The following is a 21,725-nucleotide window of genomic DNA, read 5'->3' as shown; positions in this document are numbered from 1 at the left end:
TCGATCTAAACTTCAGTACTGAGTTGAGGGTAATGTCTTCCCAGACATGTGGTAATGTTTCGTCAGACGTAAGTACGTACTTTTGAAGTATTGGAATTGAAACAAATGGACATATATTAAATTTAATCAAGACATTAAATATGGTTTAACCAGACAGATTAAATGATTTTCATGGAGCATATAACTACTGTGAGATATAAATTATTTTGAAAATGGGAACTTTAGGTGTTCAAGGCAATATGTTACGCTTGGATCAGTGATTTCATTACCCAACGATATATTTCCACAAAATATAATAATAATGTGTCTATCTATATACAAACAGATTCATCGATGCTTGGCATAAGGTTTCGCTCTTTTTTTAATATTTATGTTAGTCTTACTTACCTACTTACTTACAAATGGCTTTTGAGGAACCCGGAGGTTCATTGCCGCCCTCACATAAGCCCGCCATTGGTCCCTATCCTGAGCAAGATTAATCCAGTCTCTATCATCTATCTCACCTCCCTCAAATCTATTTTAATATTATCCTCCCATCTACGCCTCGGCCTCCCCAAAGGTTTTTTCTCTTCGGCCTCCCAACTAACACTCTATATGCATTTCTGGATTCGCTCATACGTGCTACATGCCCTGCCCATCTCAAACGTTTGGATTTAATGTTCCTAATTATGTCTGATGAAGAATACAATGTATGCAGTTCTGTGTTGTGTAACTTTCTCCATTCTCCTGTAACTTCATCCCTCTTAGTCCCAAATATTTTCCTAAACACCTTATTCTCAAACACCCTTAACCTCTGTTCCTCCCTCAAAGTGAGAGTCCAAGTTTCATAACCGTACATAACAACCGGTAATATAACAATTTTTGTAAATTCTAACTTTCAGCATTTTTGAGAGCAGACTAGATTACAAAATCTTCTCAACCGAATAATAACAGGCATTTCCCATATTTATTCTGTGTTTAATTTCCTCCCGAATGTCATTTATATTCGTTACTGTTGCTCCAAGATATTTCAATTTTTCCACCTCTTCAAAGTATATATTTAAAATTTTTATATTTCCATTTTGTAGACTACTATATTGCGGTCACGAGACATAATCATATACTTTGTATTTTCGGGATTTACTTCGAAACCTATCTCTTTACTTGCTTAAAGTAATATTCTCGTGTTTTGCATTATTATTATTATTATTATTATTATTATTATTATTATTATTATTATTATTATTATTTAACTAATAATGGTAATAGTATTAATAGTAGTACGGTAATAATAATAATAATAATAATAATAATAATAATAATAATAATAATAATAATAATGTTAATATTCGCTTCATTAAAAAAATTCCTGCATATAAAATGTATGTCAAATTGTTTATTATTGAATTCTTAGTGCAATTTTACTAATGAAATTCACAGGAAACCTCTACATGCTGTAAAATATACGAAAACGATAAGAACTACTTCATTTTTCACGAATGAATACATTTGTTTTGCAAACATTTCTAAGCTGCGCATATGTAGAATTTCGAAGGCCATGAAAAAGTTGCATTGTTATAGCGTAAATGTGAACAAATGAAAGTAGGTCTACAATATATTACTAAAACAGTTATTTTTTGGCAATTGAAAGGACTTCCTGAAGTAATTCCCATTGCTAAATTTAATTAACCCTTTCTAACCCAAATTAAATTTACAAGCAATCCATGTTGAAACAAATAGCTGTATTAGGACCAATTCAGTGACCAAGTTACGGGAGTGGCAACATTTGAAACAAAACTATATTGATGAAAATGTATTGAAATAGAAGTTATCCAGCAAAATTTACCTTCATATGTAACACACAAGTATATAAATGCTATAAAGTTAATTATTGCCATATGGTATCTATAGGTAAGAAAGGGTTAAATTCTTCTTCTACTTCTTTTTTAAAGTAACAAAATTGGCAGTGTCCAAAGATGCTGTATACTTCATAATAAGATTAGTGTAATGTTTTAAAATTAAACAAATTTTATGGCATGTTATCATCACGCGATAATAATAATAATAATAATAATAATAATAATAATAATAATAATAATAATAATAATAATAATAACAATAATAATAATTTGAACATGTAATGATTCACGATTGTTACAACAATAAGCGTGGTGTCTTGGCCAGTAATATTCTACTTTCTTAACAATTTTACTGACGTCAGGCACAATAATAATAAAGTTCTTCAATTTTATTATCTTCTGCGCATTCTAATGCATTCCCTCTAACACTGAAATTCCGTGCGCCGTCACTGCACACGAAGGCCTACTGTCTGGAACATTTTATTGCAAATATTTTAATAGTAAGAAATAAAAGTGGCAATAATGCATGCAGGTCCTCCTACCTGTTGCTGAAGTTCCCAAGAGAGTCCTGAAACTTTGACGGGTGTTGTAAGAAGTGCACTTCACCGTACGACAGTAAAACCTGCAATATCAAACCGGCTCACCAGTGGCACGTACAAAAATGTTGAGCATTTGTTCCGAAACAGTAAGTCAACCACGTCAAAATATCGCTTTTTCCCCGCCTGGGTAACCATAACAACCCGCACCGCCCTAGAAACGGAGCTGATTGGCTGTATGACAACGATTACACTTCCGGCTAATATGCGCCAAGGGTTTTAGGCCACCACGCGCCTGCGCTCTGCCGCGAATCCACACATTCCCTGTCTGGAATTGCTGCTGTACATGAAATGTGTGTCAGTTTGTTTTATTTTATGTCAATTTTGGGTCGAATTTTTGACGCAGCGTCACCTATTCATTCGGGGAAGTCCAGTAATAATAATAATAATAATAATAATAATAATAATAATAATAATAATAATAATAATTTTATGGCTGTGAAACTTGGACTCTCACTTTGAGAGAGGAACATAGGTTAAGGGTGTTTGAGAATAAGGTGCTTAGGAAAATATTTGGGGCTAAGAGGGATGAAGTTACAGGAGAATGGAGAAAGTTACACAACACAGAACTGCACGCACTGTATTCTTCACCTGACATAATTAGGGACATTAAATCCAGACGTTTGAGATGGGCAGGGCATGTAGCACGTATGGGCTAATCCAAAAATGCATATAGAGTGTTAGTTGGGAGGCCGGAGGGGAAAAAGACCTTTGGGGAGGCCGAGACGGAGATGGGAGGATAATATTAAAATGGATTTGAGGGAGGTGGGGTATGATGGTAGAGAGTGGATTAATCTTGCTCAGGATAGGGACCGATGGCGGGCTTATGTGAGGGCGGCAATGAACCTCCTGGTTCCTTAAAGCCATAAGTAAGTAATTAATAATAATAATAATAATAATAATAATAATAATAATAATAATAATAATAATAATAATCTCATTGATATAGTGTAGGTGTACATTTTGCTGTCATAATGTCGGGGAGAGTCGTAAATAATGAATTACAAACACCACAGCAATGTACAGTACAATGCAATGTACAGTACAATGCAATGCAATCTCCTTAGAGCTTCCGATCCATTCCCACTTTTTCGTCCAGTAATCTTGGCTTATCGAGGGCAGTACCTACCTGGGAAACGGGCTCTTACACTTAAGAGATTCTTTGGCCAGTAGTGCGCCCTATACAGTGCGTTTCATAATTATAGGTACAAACCATAGACGTGACTAGAGGACAATCAAATAAGGAAAAAAGTCCTAATAAACCGTTTCTGCCGCCAACAGAGTATAGGTCATTCGCTATCTCGTGAAACCTACCAGCGCATCAGGACAAGAAGAAAGTAAACTTAAGACGCTTCCCTCCCTCGCTACGCTTCTACTTGTAGTTAACGAGTTTACTTACTCCCACCATAAGGTTCTTACCAGGGGCAGCTTTCGAAGAGGGGCTGCGGAGCTGCAGCACCCCCAGACATTTGTGGCTCTTGTCTCGTTTTATGTTGTGAAAAACATTTATTATACATGATGAAAGAGTGATGGAACGGAGAAAAATTCTCTCCGGCGCCGGGATTTGAACCCGGGTTTTCAGCTCTACGTGCTGATGCTTTATCCACTAAGCCACGCCGGATACAACCCCGACGCCGGTTAGAATCGTCTCAGATTAAGCTCCATCTCTTGGGTTCCCTCTAGTGGCCGCCCTCTGCACTACGTCATAGATGTCTATGAACGCAGGACCGAAGTCCATACATGTGTTGAGGTGCACTCGAATGAGTGACTGGTTGGCCGGGATCCGACGGTATAGGCGCCGTCTTAAATCACAAAGTGATTTATTACGCATATCATATATATTTTGATGTACCGAAGTACATATGATATTTCCATGCAGATATTCTGCGTCATCATATGATGAAAGAGTGATGGAACGGAGAAAAATTCTCTCCGGCGCCGGGATTTGAACCCGGGTTTTCAGCTCTACGTGCTGATGCTTCATCCACTAAGCCACGCCGGATTTTTCTCCGTTCCATCACTTTTTCATCATATGATGACGCAGAATATCTGCATGGAAATATCATATGTACTTCGGTACATCAAAATATATATTTATTATACAGTCTCTATTTAGAGGCTCGAATTTTTTTAAAAATTTCGCTCTCAATGACATGCACGCAATCGTTAGTGAAGTGACTTCCTCCCCTGGTGCTGCCAGAGTGAAACCAGAGACAAGCATTATAGGGTGAAGCCACTTCCTCCCCTGGAGCTGCCAGTCTCGTCTCGGATGCTTTGCACGTTAGTTTTACCCCTCCTCCCTGCTGCCCCTCACCATGAATCCAGAGTTTCCAGGCGCTGCAAAATTTGCAGCAGTTTGTCAGTAGCGCGCAGTTTTAAATACATTTTCTTTAATGTTGTGAGTATAACAAGTGCGACAATGTTTAATTCTGTACAATATTTACGGTCTATTCAGTTCAGTACCTTAACAATTCAGGAGAAATGTGGAATTAAGTGCCCATCAGTTGAATCTCATAATGGAAAGAGCCGCTAAACAAAATACAAAGGCTCGCATATTTTTTGCTAAGTTATCCAGTATCCTGCTTTCTTCTCTCGATCTCCACACAGTCTGTATTACCCATAGATTAATGTATTTAAAAAACAATTCCATCAGCTGGGGCAACAAGATGGATTTAAAATAAGAACAGTAAATGTTGTTCATGAGAAGGAGCCATTGCTAGTATGTTTTCAAACCATAATGGAATCTAAAACATCTAACAACACAATAAATGAGACAAGCGCCCTGGTGCGTACTCTTGAATATCCTGAATTCAATTTCTGGCTGTTATAATTTTTTTTTTTCATTTATTGATGTATCATGTATATAGGCCTATATATTAGTAGTATTAGTAGTAGTAGTATTTATTTATTTAACCTGGTAGAGATAAGGCCGTCAGGCCTTCTCTGCCCCTCTACCAGGAGATTCCAACTACAATATCAACAATAAAATTACAATTAGTATTAAATTTACAATTACAATTACAAATAATATTACAGTTAGTATTAAATTTACAATTACAATAAAATCAAAGTACGAAAAGATTACCTGAATAATTAAAGCTAGATAATTTATCATAGAGAAACAAAGAATATTTTATATTTACTGAATTACAAATTAACTCTAGAATAACAAAATTGTATAGTGATGAAATTACTGAATATTGAAATATTTTGTGATAGATTAAAGAAACTATTTGCAAGTAATCAATTACTGACCAAGAGCCTAGTAAGTTTTCGTTTGAATTCAATTTTATTTCGACAGTCCCTGATGCTAGCAGGTAGCGAATTCCAGAGTCTTGGCAGGGCTATTGTGAAAGAAGATGAGTATGAGGAGGTGCGATGGGATGGTATTGTTAGTATTGTTTCATGACGAACCAACTACAACATCGCCAGTTAGATATTTCTAAAGTTCAAATCTGCATATAAAAATTAAATTATGGTTTATTTAACGACACTCACAACTGCAGGCGCATGGAACTAATCTTTAAATAAAGTAAGTTGCTTGGTTTATTTTTGTATGCAGCCCCCCTTAATTCAATTCCCACGAGCCGCCACTGGTTCTTACTATGTGCTACGTCTCACGGAAGCATTTGGTTTCACGAGATAACGTATGGCATATACATCTGGTACATTTGCAACATCATTTCTTATTTGACAGAATGCGTAACCCCATTTCTCCGTCATGAGCTACGCGACCTTAACCATGTCAGGTGAAATAAAACCATTGTTATTATTAGTATATTTTTTCAATGGCATCAAGTTGTCATTTCTCCTGGCAATGGATTATTTTGTGAGGCTGGAGCGGTTGGAAGATAGAGTTACATTACGCCGATGATATTATGGTAAGATGAGTATTAATATGCCATGAGAGGTCTTAAACCTAAATTTAACACAGAGAAATTCTCTTTAAGGAAAAATTCCTGCGTTCTACCCGGGAATCGAACCCGGGACCTCATGAACTGTAGCCAGAAACTCTGACCACTACACTACGAGGCTGGTCTTCTTCTTCTTCTTCTTCTTCTTCTTATTATTATTATTATTATTATTATTATTATTATTATTACATACAAAAATACACACATAGTGTTCTGCCCAAGGCCTTTCACTGCAAACCCAGCATTCTCCAATCTTTCCTATTTGCTGCCTTCCTCTTAGTCTCCGCATATGACCCATATGATTTATTTTTTTATTTTATTGGGTTATTTTACGACGCTGTATCAACATCTAGGTTATTTAGCGTCTGAATGAAATGAAGGTGATAATGCCGGTGAAATGAGTCCGTGGTCCAGCACCGAAAGTTACCCAGCATTTGCTCGTATTGGGTTGAGGGAAAACCCCGGAAAAAACCTCAACCAGGTAACTTGCCCCGACCGGGAATCGAACCCGGGTCACCTGGTTTCCCGGCCAGGCGCGCTGTTACTCCACATGTGTGCATATTTTCTTGTTAGGTCCGAGGAGAACACAGTGTGCTGCAAGAGATGAATGAAGACACATGCCAAGTGTTCTGGAGCATTAGTTACGTAACTTAAAAAACTGACAACTTCGCAGCAACACTCACACTGTGTCAGCAGATGGATTGAAAAATATCTGCAGGTCAAGTAGGCGTGAAGAAATTTCCAAAATGCTAGCATCCTACAGTCCTCCGTTATCATTATTGTTTTGCCTAAAAATGATTTAAGAATTTTGCCCCTTTAATTCTGAATATTGTTCACGTGGCACCAGTAGCGGCTGGTGGTCAAAATAATGAGTGTGCTACAATTTCTATATTGGCCTACTGTATACACTTATATGTATTTATCTTAATTTGAGACTCGCCTAGTGACGAAATATGAAATCCATACGACGTTCCTTCCTACTGCAGAACCTGTCAATTACCCTGGTGTTAAACCCTTCAACTTGGATATCATACTCTTTTCTATTGACAGTGTTACTTCACAGAATGGATCCTGTGAATTGTTGGAGGCTATGTATCGTAACAATTGAACAGCTCCATCTATATTCCGGAAGGCAGGTGTTCCTTATAGAACTCCAAGTTGTGTCTTTAACACTCTTTTGTTCAGTACAGTATAGCTGTTGACAGCAACTTCAAGTTCGCGTTCAGGAAAATTAGGCTATCCAAAAATTGCCAGAAAATTTGCTGTTTAACAATTTTGTTGCATCTAGATAGCTTAAAGACTGGAAACGGTGAGTAGTTTTCTGAATTATACGGTCACATACTTCCTTGGCTTCAGTTTTCTGGGATTCCATTCTCCGTCTCTTGCTGACTGATTCAGGAGGAACCTCAAAAACCAGGTAGACGGCAGCAGCAGTCGGACACTTGAATTACCAAATAGGCCTACATTGTAAATAGTTCCGAGTTCTTCCACAAACAAGTATTCTCTCGTTACGCTTTACTTTTGCAATCTCCAAGCTGTGTTGTGCTGAAGCTGACTACAGCACTTCCCCGCGTAAAAATAGCCAATCAGGGCAGTGATTTCAGCTTCGCACATGCGCATTAATTGTCTGCATTCTCATGTAGAGTTTTGAGTAGCACATTGTACCCCCAGAGGCACCAAAGAGCTAAGAGCGAAGACTAAACACTCTATAACGCGTCATGAACATAACCACGGGAAATTGTCAAATGGCAGATCAGATACTATGGTGGTATTGCAAATACATTATTTGAGCAAAAATTATCATTGTGCTGTAGCACTGTAGCACATAAGGACGGGCCGTCCCTGCGTGGCACTAAAAGTGAAGGAATGGAAAACTTTTCATTAAAATAATAGATAATAGAAGAATGCTGGTAAATACGTAAATATATTTGTTGGAGCAACGCAATAGTTCCTCTTTATATTTCGCATGAGAAAGTACAAGAAGAGTAATAAAATAAATATGACAACGAGCTAAAAGAGAATAAAAAGTCATAGGGCAACAATGCCTATAGAACGACGGAGATTACAACAATCACAGAAGTTCAACCGTTCCCTCTCACTGAAAACAACGGTGAACTTCAACATTAGCAATGATTGACTCTCTACCCTTTTCTCTCAACAGTGAAACCGACTTCAACAATAGTAATGATTCATCCTCTAACATTTCATCTGAACAACAGTGAAGGACAATAGGAATGATTGGTCCTCTACCCTTTCCTCTCAACAGTGGACACTTCAACGTTAGCAATGATTGGTCCTTTAACCTTTCATCTTAACATTAGTAAAGGACACTTCAACAATAGCAATGATTGGTCCTCTACTCTTTCCTCTCAACAACAGTGAAAGACATTTCAACAATAGGAATGATTGGTCCTCTACCCTTTCCTCTCAACAGTGGACACTTCAACGTTAGCAATGATTGATCCTCTAACCTTTCATCTGAACGTTAGTGAAGGACACTTCAACAATAGGAATGATTGGTCCTCTAACCTTTCATCTGAACGTTAGTGAAGGACACTTGAACAATAGGAATGATTGGTCCTCTTAACCTTTCATCTGAACGTTAGTGAAGGATACTTCAACAATAAGAATGATTGGTCCTCTAACCCTTCATCTGAACGTTAGTGAAGGACACTTCAACAATAGGAATGATTGGTCCTCTAACCTTTCATCTGAACGTTAGTGAAGGACACTTCAACAATAGGAATGATTGGTCCTCTAACCTTTCATCTGAACGTTAGTGAAGGACACTTCAACAATAGGAATGATTGGTCCTCTTAACCTTTCATCTGAACGTTAGTGAAGGACACTTCAACAATAGGAATGATTGGTCCTCTAACTTTTCATCTGAACGTTAGTGAAGGACACTTCAACAATAGGAATGATTGGTCCTCTACCCTTTCTTCTCAACAACAGTGATTGGTCCTTTAACCTTTCATCTGAACATTAGTGAAGGACACTTCAACAATAGCAATGATTGGTCCTCTAACCTTTCATCTGAACGTTAGTGAAGAACACTTCAACAATAGGAATGATTGGTCCTCTACCCTTTCCTCTTAACAAGTCAAGGACACTTCAACAATAAGAATGACTGTCCTTTAACCTTTCATCTGAACATCAGTAAAGGACACTTCAACAATAACAATGATTTATTCTCTACCTTTTCCTCTCAACAACAGTGGACACTTCAACAATAGGAATGATGGATTCTCTACCCTCATCTTTTCTGCGACAGGTTTTATTTATAATAATTTCTACTTGTTCTTAAATCTGCGAAAATTAATAGAAATAAATAGAAATGAACTTCGAAAATTTCGTCTTAAATGCAATTTCAAAGTTATCTTGAATACAATATGTATGTCCCGTTGTTACAAGCAAGGAATTAATTGTTAGGAATCCCTCGGCGATTGCGTGAGATAACCTGTTGCTCGATACTGTGTCTGCAAATGCGCATGTGCAGAAGTTGGGGCATTTACCGCAATTAGCGGACACTTGTCACTGTCGTAAATGTGTATTCAATAAAATGCAATAATGTGTGTGTCTGGAGTTTACATAATTTTTTCCGCATTTTCAATATTTTTTTTTTATAAATAGGTCACCGTTTTCCATCACGAAGTCTCATATTCACTATAGGACATCAAATGCGTAATCGATATGTGGACTGACGGGGCAGAAGGTCGTCGCAGTCACTGGAAACGTCAGAAACTATTAATGTGATTAAATACGTTTACCCGGTCAGTGGTAACACTTCCTACAGTTCTTCTTACACGAAATCTGAAAAATATTGGTAAAATTTTAATTTTGTTCTTTCGCATAGGCTATATAGCTATGTTTTGTTAATTTGGTTCAGGATACATCCATTTAGTTCAACATAATGATTCCTAATTGCCTTTAATAATAATAATAATAATAATAATAATAATAATAATAATAATAATAATGAGAATGAGAATGAGAATGAGAAAAAATTCTAAATATATAGTGCAAACTGGAACAACACCGGAAGAATAATCGGTACTTGAGTATTGTGGGAATGATGTTAGCATACAGTACAATCTAACAATGTTGGAACAATAATCTAGGTTTCTACAATGGAAGAATGATGTTAGCAATAGCACATCTGGAACAAACTGTTCTTTCAACAATGTAAGAATGTTCACAACATCACAATCTGAAACAATCTTTTAGAAGAATAATATCGATTTTAACAATTAAAAAAAATCTGGAGCAATCTCGTATGAATTATCTAGATTTCAACAATGACAATTATATTAGCAACAGTACAATCTGGAACAATCTATGTAGAATAACCTGGACTTCAACAATGTAAGAAGATTATAAACAATAATATCTGAAACAATCTTTAAGAACAATACTCTAGATTTCAACAATGAAATAATGTTAGCAACAGCACAACCTGAATCGGGCTTTGAAGGATACTTGTAATCTAGATTTCAAACAAGAAAGAATGTTAGCAACAGCACAATCTGAATCAGGCTTTGAAAGATACATGTAATCTAGATTTCAACAATGAAATAATGTTAGCAACAGCACAATCTGAATCAGGCTTTGAAGGATACATGTAATCTAGATTTCAACAATGAAATAATGTTAGCAACAGCACAATCTGAATCAGGCTTTGAGGGATACCTGTAATCTAGATTTAAACAATAAATGAATGTTAGCAACAGCACAATCTGAATCAGGCTTTGAGGGATACCTGTAATCTAGATTTCAACAATGAAAGAATGTTAGCAACAGCACAATCTGAATCAGGCTTTGAAAGATACATGTAATCTAGATTTCAACAATGAAATAATGTTAGCAACAGCACAATCTGAATCGGGCTTTGAAGGATACCTGTAATCTAGATTTCAAACAAGAAAGAATGTTAGCAACAGCACAATCTGAATCAGGCTTTGGAGGATACCTGTAATCTAGATTTTAACAATGAAAGAATGTTAGCAACAGCACAATCTGAATCAGGCTTTGAAGGATACCTGTAATCTAGATTTTAACAATGAAAGAATGTTAGCAACAGCACAATCTGAATCAGGCTTTGGAGGATACCTGTAATCTAGATTTTAACAATGAAAGAATGTTAGCAACAGCACAATCTGAATCAGGCTTTGAAGGATACCTGTAATCTAGATTTCAACAATGAAAGAATGTTAGCAACAGCACAATCTGAATCAGGCTTTGGAGGATACCTGTAATCTAGATTTCAACAATGAAAGAATGTTAGCAACAGCACAATCTGAATCAGGCTTTGAAGGATACCTGTAATCTAGATTTCAACAATGAAAGAATGTTAGCAACAGCACAATCTGAATCAGGCTTTGAAGGATACCTGTAATCTAGATTTCAACAATGAAAGAATGTTAGCAACAGCACAATCTGAATCAGGCTTTGAAAGATACATGTAATCTAGATTTCAACAATGAAAGAATGTTAGCAACAGCACAATCTGAATCAGGCTTTGAAGGATACCTGTAATCTAGATTTCAACAATGAAAGAATGTTAGCAACAGCACAATCTGAATCAGGCTTTGAAGGATACCTGTAATCTAGATTTCAACAATGAAAGAATGTTAGCAACAGCACAATCTGAATCAGGCTTTGAGGGATACCTGTAATCTAGATTTAAACAATAAATGAATGTTAGCAACAGCACAATCTGAATCAGGCTTTGAGGGATACCTGTAATATAGATTTCAGCAATGAAATAATGTTAGCAACAGCACAATCTGAATCAGGCTTTGAAGGATACCTGTAATCTAGATTTCAACAATGAAAGAATGTTAGCAACAGCACAATCTGAATCAGGTTTTGAAGGATACCTGTAATCTAGATTTCAGCAATGAAATAATGTTAGCAACAGCACAATCTGAATCAGGCTTTGAAGGATACCTGTAATCTAGATTTCAACAATGAAAGAATGATGTTAGCAGAAATATAACCTGGAATAATCTTGGAAGATTAACCGAGGCTTCAACAGTACATGTGTGACAGTACAGAACAATCTTGCATTATCTTTTCCTCTCATATCGAGAGATGGGCGGCTGCTCCGCAGGAAGCAATTCTTAAGAATGCACAGGAAGTCTGAAGGGCGGAGAAGTAGCTCTGACCTCTTCAGTTCATTAAAATGTCAGGTTTAAAAATACAATGGAATAATCTAGGGCAGTCATGTGGGAGACGAGGACATTACCAGAGCGAGAGGGGAGACGAAATGCATTCAACGTGATTTATCCACAGTAATAAACAATACAGATCCAGTTGGGGTGGGTAAATCGAAGATAATGGCCAATTTTGGAAGAGTTGTGAGAAGTAATTACAAACCTATTAAAATGCCGATTGTCTGTCTGTCCGTAAGATACCGCTTGCAGGGAATTCGTTAAAGAAAATTGATTCTCATCCGAGCACTAATTTTGTGTGACAACTCAAACGCTATTCTTTTTAGGCTAGTCTAACTTAATACGTGGTTTATACTACATGATTAAGGCAAAAAGAAAGAAGAATAATACAAGACATAAAGAAAAACGAAAAAGAGAGAAAAATGAACGGAAGAAAAGAGACCTTATCTCAATGTTTCCATAACTAGGTCTATTGTGTGGGAAATTCGTTTCATATTAAACAGAGAATGGAGTGGGACGAATCGCATAGAAAACCTGAATGCACAACATTCATCTTAGGTACATTTCTGTTTCCATGGCACCACAACTGCTAAACCTTTCATGTCAGAACAATTTTTCTCTTGTACCTCGAACATAGACTTTCCACGTCTAAAGGAATTAATAAATATAAAAGATATTTAAGAGTAGCTAGAGGAAAAAAAAAAACATTCCTGTAGTCCTCAGTTTGTTGGCCTAGAACAGCCGTGGCGAGAACGTGACTCGCGAGACATTGTGGCTCGCAGTGATAGCTGTGCATTTCGCTTGCTTCTAACCTCCGCCAACCCCCACCCTCTCACTCACTGGAGTCAAACTCCGTTCCATTTATATTTGTATCTGACCTGCGAGTGGCATATGTCTCTCTCGAAACCATGTACGAAAGTTCCAAGTAGGATGGGGGGACGCATTTTTTTGCTGTCAATATGATGAGAATATTCAATGTATGATTTGTTCACAAGTATTACGAGGAAAACGGTTGTATAACATAAAACGGCATTATACTACATGTTACTGATGAAACATTAAAAGGTTAAGTGTTATTGTTGTTGTCATCATCATCATCATCTCTGAACGTCGATTCTTTTTCAGCAGATGTACGAATAATGCGGTTAGATCTTCAATTTGAACTCACTGATTTGCTATGTGATGTCAAATGAAAGCTAGATGTAAGGGCTTGACAAATGTGGAACTTTCAAATCTTTTCCAAAAAATAGATATCCGAAGCTTCGTTCTTTCGCTTGCTCTGTTGAAGCCATGTTCGCTACAACTTACGTTTGTGAAAAATTATTTTCAACAATTAAAATAGTAAAAAACAAATTTAGATCACGACTGACAGACAAATACCTTCGTGATCAACTACGACTGGCAGTAAGTGACATAATTCCTGATTTTGAAACTTTGTCGCAGAGACATTCTGAAGACAGTTAATTTTAGGTTGTGATATTGTTCATTTATTGTTCATTTCTTTCTTCGTTACCCGTACTAAACATTAGTTTGTAGCCTTGTACTGTATAAAATTATATTTAAGTGCTTGACGTAAGGAAAATGAAAATCCGTTAATAAGTCAGACAGTTGCTTCACTTCCCCTTCGGGTGTCCGCCTCCCTCCATAGGTGCTATGCACGTTGCAGGTTACACAGTGGCTCGGCGCACGATTACATTTTCGCCACCGCTGCTATAGCCTAGAACAAGAGAACCGGATGCTCCCAGCCATTATAGGTGGTTTCTATAACCGGATTTCGCCATCTATCGTAGCTCCCCAAATTCGTCACGGTGCTGGGTGGGCACCGGTCCCATACACTGACCGAAATTTCAAGCGAAAATTCCTTTTCCACGAGCACCCGAAGCTGCGCGCATTCCATAACGCGAGACCTAGGCATTTCTTTCACAACTCACTTTTTTTTTAACAAGAGGAAAGTTTTATACTGGATGGATGCATGTACAGTTTAAGTCCTCCGTTGGTTTACTAACCAGCACACAACAGCAAAAAATTTTGTCTTTCACGTACTTCTTTGTCAGGTTTATAAGCGCAGGACTAAAAAATTAATGTATCTTCCCCTCAACCACTGACGTAAGTAAACACACGATGTAATATCTACGATTCTTTGTTGTTTTTAGGCCCTGTTGGCGACATTACCAGTTACATGAGAAATGGAGGCTACTGTTATTGTACCAATTACCGGTACTACACAACTTATAGCTAATGTTGTAGTGTGTGCTAGATATACAACTGCAAAACTATCACACCACTGACTAAGTAAGATGTGATCCCATTCATTTATTTACATTTTTTGTTGCAAATAACCTCAATAATCACCTCCATAAACAGAGCGAGAACTTTATGAATCACTCTGTATAGGCTGTTCTTACCTGTACATTTTGTAGTCTTTCCACCACTTATGAATCATCATATAGGTCAAAGAATGACGAAATATTGCAAGGAGAAGGCGAAAGGATAATGAGAAAGGGACAAATTATAGTGACAGAAGAAAATACAAGTCTTGTATTTTATTGATTATATAAGAAAATTCACAGTTAAAATTTTAATTTAAAATAAGTTAATATTCAGCATAAATACACAAAATACTCTTAAGCTACACAGGATTTCAGATTTTCTAGAGTTCAGACTCTAGAATATAGACAATACTATTATCTATCGAGCATTCACAGATGTTACAATGCAATATAATTAGTTTCTTCCAAAAAATTAAGGGAAGAATTTGTTATTTTTAAGAGTCTGTTAGAGTGAGGCCAGTCAAAGTTGGTCTCTGACGTTTACCGAGCACGTAATTGTAAAATATGTGCAGGCCATAAATATCCTATGAAGATCACAGGTGAAGAACGTGATAAGTCCAAAATTATCGATTTTCTGTTTTAGATGTCATGTAATAGCTTAGGCAATGTAGATTCGTGTAGTTTAACTGTATAGAATAACAACCTCAATAGTCCAAAGAAATTTGAGGAATCATAACCTGAGGATAATAGGTTTAGGCCTAATGGGTCTTGAAACTTTTACTTGTTTTCCCGTAAAAACAATAAAACGTGACATCACTTATCAGGTTTTTCTGCTGTACTCTTCCTATTTTAGCTACTGTCTTTTATTTTTTAGTTTCCATAGCAACTTCATCCTGATGCCAAATTCGATATGTTGGTTTTTCTAATGTTTACAGATGCTGTTCTTTCAGTGTGAACTTGTTTCTCGTAAAGGAGATACAACAAGAGCTGTGTCTGCGTATGGCACAATAAAATATAGTTAAATTACACACACACACACACACCCACGCACGCACGCGCACACGCACACGCACGCACGCACGCACGCACGCACACACACACACATATTGAAATTAATTATAGGCTTTTGTTTATAGTTCCCCTCGGGAATCCCAGAATATTAATGGAATGCATGGCTTGGATTTTTCAAGCGTTTCCTGGAAAACATCTTTATCGTCTGCTTATAAACGTCTAGAAAAGCCAGTTCAGTAGTATAGCAATATTAACGGAAGGAGAAAATCGTGCAAAATATTAAGAATACGAAGATTACTTACTTACAAATGGCTTTTAAGGAACCCGGAGGTTCATTGCCGCCCTCACATAAGCCCGCCATTGGTCCCTATCCTGAGTAAGATTAATCCAGTCTGTACAATCATATCCCACCTCCCTCAAATCCATTTTAATATTATCCTCCCATCTACGTCTCGGTCCACACCTGTGGAGTAACGGTCAGCGCGTCTGGCCGCGAAACCAGGTGGCCCGGGTTCGAATCCCGGTCGGGACAAGTTACCTGGTTGAGGTTTTTTCCGGGGGTTTCCCTCAACCCAATACGAGCAAATGCTGGGTAACTTTCGGTGTTGGACCCCGGACTCATTTCACCGGCATTATCACCATTTCATTCAGACGCTAAATAACCTAGATGTTGATACAGCGTCGTAAAATAACCCAATAAAATAAAAATCTACGTCTCGGCTTCCCCAAAGATCCTTTTCCCTCCAGCCTCTCAACTAACACTCTATATGAATTTCTGAATTCGCCCATACGTGCTACATGCCCTCCCATCACAAACGTCTGGATTTAAATGTTCCTAATTATGTCAGGTGAGGAATATAATGCCTGCAGTTCTGCATTGTGTAACTTTTTTTCATTCTCCTGTAACTTCATCCCTCTTAGCCTCAAATATTTTCCTAAGCACCTTATTCTCGAATACCCTTATCCTATGTTCCTCTCTTAAAGTGAGAGTCCAAGTTTCACAACAATACAGAACAAACCGGTAACGTAACTGTTTTATAAATTCTAACTTTCAGATTTTTTAAGAGCAGACGACATGATAAAAGCTTCTCAACCGAATAATAACAGGCATTTCCCCATATTTATTCTGCGACAGAAACTGGCCTATACGGACTCTGCTGTACGTTGTGAAACATTAACTATTTTGTTGCCATTATTTTTTGATTCGAGTATTATTAGCAGATCATCTGCAAACAGCAGATTACAGTCATTTGGGGTAGCTTTGTACCAGTTTCCAATTTTACTAGACGATTTAATTTCATATTTCCCAAGTGTGATATCTTTGGACTGAGGCCATCTCCATAACCTAGGATCTCTATGCTTTGCTTTCTATCTATTATGTCCGGTGTCTGAAGAATATGTAAGGCTCCAGTGGTTAAATATTGCATTCTGTTTATAGTAGCTGATTTATGAACAATGTTCAACTTTATATTGTAAGTATATAATTTTATCTTATCATTACATTATTGTACACGTTAACGCTTATCCTCTCTTCTTTAATAGTACATTATGCGACGAGCCTATAATGGTAGTAATTAAGACGCGAGTATGTTTATGAAACGAGCGCAAGCGAGTTTCATAATTTTCATACGAGCGTCTTAATTACCGTTATAGGCAAGTTTCATACGACTTTTTATGCTCGACCACATTTCTAACTTGAAATTATTCATAAGTATTCATGTTATTCTTATCTGACTGAGGAGCGGAACTGACCTTGTGCAATATCTCGTAAATTGTGAGATGTGCGCAGACGCAAAAGGATTGATTTTTTCCGAGAAAAAAATGTCATTGACCTTGATATAATCTAGAGAGTAAAATAAACATTAATCTTGATATAACCTTGAAATTGATTTAGACATTGAAAAACGAGATGACAAATTGAATTTATTTGAATATTATTTACAATTAACGCTAATTATTATAGTAACAGAACATAACCTTCTGCGACAGTATTGGATTTCCAGCCTCCATGACGTTTCGCTAGTTGTCTTTCGATTGCATATCCGAGAATAATCGATACTTGCGCTTTCATATTGCTACAATGGTGTTTTCTGATTGGTGGAACTCCTGGACTTTAATGAATAGGTGTACTTTAATGAGGTCCATTAAAGAGCTGCTACCAGGTGTATAATTGAATCGCTCCATACAGAAAGGGCTTTAGTCCATTAGACCTAGTTTTGAGAAAACTAAAGAAAACAATCTGTAAATGCCTACTCTATTCCTTTCTGCATAGAACTCTGAGCCTGATGCTTCAGTTTCTATCTTTCCAAACATTGGACTGAATACCTTTCTGCACAGGCCGATGGAGCCACCCATAAAGATACGATTTCCATCTATATCTCGTTTTTAAAAATTTGTGACTGAAGCCCTTTCTGTATGGACCGATTCAATTACTACATTTCGGCATGGTCGAGCATAAAATGCAATACAACCTTGTGTGATATATTATAATCCTATGTCTTATAAATTATAAAATTAATCCGACAGTGCTGTTTTGCAAGACTTTGCAACACTGATTCCTTCCATCAGAGATCTATTCTTGACTGGCCCCATTTCAGTATTACACGGAGTGAAAACCAATGCCTCACTACAAGTTAAATTTTAAATTGTTATTTTCCCATTGTGTCTACCTCATATGACTAGATGTGTTAAAATATCTAAATCTGAACCCTTCTAATGCTTCAGGTTAGAATTGACACACTTTCATGCGTTATAATTGTAAGTTCACACAGCAAAATATACAGGCATGGGTCAAATTCTTACAGTAAAACATTTTAAAACACTATATTGATAAAAGTGTTAAGGGTTACACAATAAATAACTTGACATTCTTAATGTAATTGTTTTGCAGTGTGCCTGTTTTATTTTCTTACCGATGAGTGCCCCTTATTATCGCAACTTTATTATGAGTTCCCCTTACGTGCCTCAGGCTGTGTGTGCAGGTTAAGATCAAGATCCGATATCACAACAAAATAACACAGAAAAACACAAAACAATAGGACTCTCCCAGCCCCAATACAAGGGAGTTAAGTTTCTTGATGGGTCTGATAGTATGAGCGAGAATTTATTTTGTGTTTATCGTGTGATTAGAATGAATATTTCTCCGTTTACTTTGGGTTCCCATACGTCCTGTAAAATACAGGAACATCCCCTTTTACGCTAATGTATTCCACTGTCCCGAAAGAGGTCTTCAGGACATATTTTTGCTCCATATTTAAATATACACCAAAGTTCAATTTTTAAAATCAGTACAAAGTTCCATATATTATATATTTTTTTTTTTATGTTTCTGGGAACCCTAGGTTTACTATACAAAAAAGATTGTTTATTTATATTTCTGATATATTCACAAACTTTGACGGACTAATGCAAAGAGGTTTACAAACAATTTTTTATATTCAGAATATGTATGGTAAGACTTTCCTGTGTTAAATTTCAACGTACCTCGTTTACACATTTCGACATATTTATGGGTCATCTTCAGAACTGGTTGTTGTTGGTCTTGGCGCCACTTGTTCTGTTTCCTGTGAGGGTGTGTTCCTGTGGTATAGTGTAGAGTCAAAAAGTGTGTCTGTTTTGAAGTTGAGTTGTGTGTTGAGAATATCGTTGGGGTGTGTTTCTGGCTTTTTGGCTGGATGTGCAGTATTTCCATGTCTGTGTTGATGTCTCTGTAGGTGTGGTTAGCATTTGTGATGTTTCTGCTTATGTAGAGATGTTTTGTAATTTTGTTATGGCTGTGATGTGTTCTTTGTAACGTGTTTGAAACTATCTGCCTGTCTGTCCTATGTAGAAATTGTTGCAGGTCTTACATTTGAGTTTGTATACGCCTGTGTGGTTGTATTTGTTTGTTTGTGTTGTTTGTGTGTTGAGATGTTTTTGTAGATTATTATTTGTTCTGTATGCGATGTTGTAATTTAATTTCTTGAATGAGGTTGCAATTTTGTGTGTGTTTTTGTTTTCTTATGTTAGTGTGATGTATTTTTTGTGTTCTTGTGTTTGTGTTGTATTCTTATGTTTTTTGTTGTGTAATCAAGATGTATAATTTTTTATAATGTCGAAGTTCTTAAGTCAACCTATAAAAATCTTTTTTGAAAACTGAGATAGAATGGAAGTGTACCAGATAAGAAATGCAAGAGGAAATGATATATTTTAACCTAGGAAAGCCTAAGAAATATAATAGTTATTGTGGAGCATTTTAAAGAAAAGCATTATATCTGCATCTTAATATAAACAATAATTATAAAGATAAGTGATTGTCAAGAGATGGTTTAAAACTATCTTGTGGGACACATGACGGAAATTGTCAGCACAGCTGCGAACAATGCCAATTCTGATTAGGTAAGGAAATAAAACAGACACCCTGTATTAACGAATATGAAAATATCACATTTTCTTCCTACAGCCTGAAAATTCTCTTTCTTCTGAAAATGGTTAAAAACATATAGAAAGGTGGTATACATAAAAACAATAAGGAACAAAAAAAAGTTATTAATAACCTGAAAAGTAATGACATTAGCTTTGTAAGTGGAGAACATAATTGCAAAGGAAAATGTGCAGATGACACATTCTTTTCCATCACACATTTAAAATAATTCGTAAGAATTCACTCCCTCTATTATGTTGCTAATGATATTAGGCCTACCATTTATATGAGGTTATTTTTTTTAAATGTTATTCAGAACACATACATGAATGAAAATAATTTAATATCCAAGCGAGCTAGATCACACAAAATACTTTCTTGGCACACCTACATGGAAACTGCTGTTTTTCATAACACATTATTGGTTAGAAAGTTCTTCTTTGCTGTACGCGTACACCAAAAAGACTGTTACGATTCACTTTCCCGTATGAATAAAGCAAAATTGTCATAGTAATATCACAGTCTAATATATACAGTCACGAAGCTCAATACGTAGTAAATATGCATCCATACATAGTTGCTAACCACTAGGATCGCTAATATCGCCTCATTACAGACAATGCGAAATAGTACCAGCACAGTCTTTTGTTCCTAGCACCCTCACAACTCAAGCTTCGTGACTGTATATACTAGAATGTGGTAATATAAACAGCTATGACGAAACATTATGAAAACTACCACGTCACAATTAATTAATTAAATTTAACTTCCCTTATGAAAAGGTTGCCAGATTTGACAAAGCGTATTACATATAATTTGGAAACACACCTAAAAGGTAAAATGATATACATTTGAAACGGTTAGGGAATCGAATATACAAAATGTCAGAAAAATTTACACCTAAGTAGTGTTTGTGCTCATTTACAGTTAAGAAAGGGGAAAAAATATCATCAGATACGTTAGAATGATATGAATGCCATATACCGCGAGAAAAATAATAGTATGGATTTATTGGCATTGATATCTAAACCAATCAACAGCCATTGGTTAAGATAACTTGAAATTTCCATTATCACTCCCATACAAATGATTTCGAAATATCTGAATCGATCCTTTGAGGGCACTAATGGCTATTTCCTTCACAATGCTGTGTGTTAGCCCAGGTTTTTATATTTGTTGCCAAAGAAGGAGGGTATGGTACCTCGTGCTCCCACCATCAGACCTATTACATCAATGTGGGAAAGGCTATATTTATCTTTATAGAACGGGATTGTTGGTACATAGATCCGTTTCTTTTCACTGTCCACCTCATGCAGTTGATCTGCATGTGTCTCATATCTTATGGTGGGATCGAGAATGTATGCCGAGTTGTTCTTAATGGCAATGATATCAATTCACCGAACACTTCCTTGTGTGGCTAGTCCCTGCACTTCTTGATGGACTGTAAACCCTACTTCCTTCAGTGCCTCGGCCAGCATAGAACGGACAGCATGGTGACGGATGTTGCGAAGGGCCTCATTA

At 36.6% G+C, this 21,725-nt stretch overlaps 1 protein-coding gene across 1 annotated transcript in view; it reads right to left on the bottom strand.

The window, feature by feature from the left end:
* Positions 1-2,516, bottom strand: part of LOC138695101 (calcyphosin-like protein) — a 131,437-nt gene extending 128,921 nt beyond the window's left edge. The window contains exon 1 of the mRNA XM_069819493.1: positions 2,381-2,516. The gene's annotated coding sequence lies outside the window, so the exon portion shown is untranslated. The remainder of the gene's footprint in view (positions 1-2,380) is intronic.
* Positions 2,517-21,725: the final 19,209 nt, after the last annotated feature.

The sequence above is a fragment of the Periplaneta americana genome, chromosome 2 (assembly GCF_040183065.1).
Source record: "Periplaneta americana isolate PAMFEO1 chromosome 2, P.americana_PAMFEO1_priV1, whole genome shotgun sequence".
Classification (NCBI taxonomy): domain Eukaryota; kingdom Metazoa; phylum Arthropoda; class Insecta; order Blattodea; family Blattidae; genus Periplaneta; species Periplaneta americana.
This window is presented reverse-complemented; position numbering and strand designations above follow the sequence as displayed.